Genomic DNA, 2,519 nt, shown 5'->3' with positions numbered 1-2,519 from the left:
TCGCTGGACTCCCACATAGCTGACTGCAGTTGAGTCTTGGACATAAAGGATATATAAACACAGTATATAGATGTAAATACCAGACATAGTGTGTGTGAAAGAATAGGGTCTGAGGAAGGACATTTAGAATAAAAATAGGGAGGCAAAGCATTAATGGCACAAAGAAATGGGGTATTATCTATTGAACATATTTTGTAGTTTTATCAACTGTACTAGGGAGAAATGTTTACCTGTTGAAATATCCATTTTGTAAGCCAACTGTGATTGAATGTATAAAAGAAAATGAAATAAAAAAATAAACAAACAAACAAATAAATAAAAAGACCTTTTATGAGTCCAGCATGATAAAATGTTCCATTACTGCTGTACCAGCTGGCCCGTTTCTGATAATGTCCATAGTATTTGTTACATTTACAACTGATAAGCTATCAATAGTTTAAAAATATGGGCAACAAAAGTTTGAACTTTGTATGTTTTCTATATTCTTTTTAATAAGATAGAATACACATGTCATAAAATTCAACACATTAACCATTTCACAGTTTACAATTTAGTGTATTTTGTTTATTTACAATGTTGTGCAACCATCATTAATATCCAGTTTCAAAACACTTGCATCATCTCTTCAAGAAGTCCATAACCGTTAGGCAGTCACTTCCTCTTTCTGCACTTTAAAGTCTTTAGCAACCATGAATCTCTACAGATTTGCCTATCCCAGATATTTCATACAGGTAGAATAATACACTATCTGTCCTTGTGTCTGACTTTATTCACTGAGCATGATTGTTTTGATATCCTTCCATGTTGTTTCACGTATTAGTACTTTATTTCTTTTTACAGTTGAATAATATTCCATTACATGAACATACCAGTCAATTCAACTAGACACCCATTGATGAACACTTGAGTTATTGCCTTTTCCAGTATTTCAAATAATGTTTCCATGAGCATGAATGCACAACTTACTGTGTGAACATATGCTTTTGCTTCTTCTGGGTGTATAGTTGAATATGGAATTACTGGACCATATGGTAACTTATGGAGGAACTGACAAAATGTTTCCCATAATTGCTAAATCATTTTACAATCCCACCACTACTGTATGAAGTCTTCAATTTCTCTACATTTTCACCTAAATTTCTCTAACTTTTAAAAATATATCCATCCTAGTAGATAAAAGAAGTATCTCATTATGGTTTTGATTTGTTTTTCTTCAATGAGTAAGGATGCTTAGCAACCTTGCACATGCTCAATGGCTATTTATATAATGTGTTGTGTTTACCAATAATTGCAATCTTCTGTTATAGAGCATACTTTTCTAAAAGTTAACTTATTATTTTAAAAATTTACAAGGGTACAAAATGATGACTTAATAACAAAATGATGACTGAATAAAGGTGGTCATGTCATTTGATTGTGTATATTAGAAAACATGACTCAACTGTTTAATTAACATGTCCTGTATTTATAAAATAAAGCATTTTCAGGCATTTTATATTCAAAACTATAACTCACATTGGCTTAGTTTTAATGTTTTGTTATGATGATATATAATAGTCACATGACATATATTTAGGTCTTTCCTTCCCTGCTTTATAAATTTTCTTTTTGAAAATAAATTTAAAAGAAAAATCTAAAAAAAAAATTTTTAAAGTTATTTAAAGTAATCAGAATTTTAGTTAGTTTTTAAAACACAATTTACTTATGGTGTTTGAGATTTTAATTTTTCTTATTCAGTTTAGTATATTTTACACAAATTATTTTTCTTTCAGTTTTAAAACTTATTAGGATAATGTTGTTTATATTAGTCTCTATAAAAAGCTTAAATAATATTCCTTATTAAAGTTTGTTTCTTGGGATCAGAAGATTGTGTAATTGTTACATTGCTGGACTCCCATGTAGTCAACTGCAGTTCAAGTCCTAGACATGGACTTAAAACTCACGCTGGGCACATGTGCGTGTGTGCCTGAAATCTTGAGAGAAAATTGGAGGAGAGGGGATTGTGGTGTGGTCATCAACTCTAAGGGGGTGGTCTCTCATTTTCTATCTCTCTGTCTCTTCAGCAAGCACACATGACCTATAGCAAAAGCCTCTGTTTATAAAATGTTTGTTTCCTTATAAAATATTTGTTTCTTTACATTATGAGTGAGAAAAAGAGAGAGAGAAAGAGAAACAGAGATACAACACCCTGGCAGACACTTGATATAGTGATCCATCCCCAGCCTCAACCAACCCCTGATCATGCACACACATATGCCTGGCATACTCAGGAAAGGGTTCAAACACAAACTGACCACCTTCCCATGTGTGTCTGCTTCACAGACTGTTGCATTTTACTAAGGGTTTCAAAAATCAGTTTTCTTTTAGTCTTAGTATTAGTGTTATATTAATCAAGTGGGCCTTGAATTTTAGTTAAAACACATGTTTTGTTTTTATTTTGTGACATGATGTATGCCAGAGAAAGACAGAGAAGGGGAAAGTGAGAAAGCACCCTCCAAACTGGATGGCCAAACCACTAT

The sequence above is a fragment of the Tupaia chinensis genome, unplaced genomic scaffold (genome assembly GCF_000334495.1).
Source record: "Tupaia chinensis unplaced genomic scaffold, TupChi_1.0 Scaffold140525_1, whole genome shotgun sequence".
In the NCBI taxonomy this organism is placed as follows: Eukaryota; Metazoa; Chordata; class Mammalia; order Scandentia; family Tupaiidae; genus Tupaia; species Tupaia belangeri.
The sequence above is the reverse complement of the archived record's forward strand: the minus strand, read 5'-3'. Positions refer to the sequence as shown.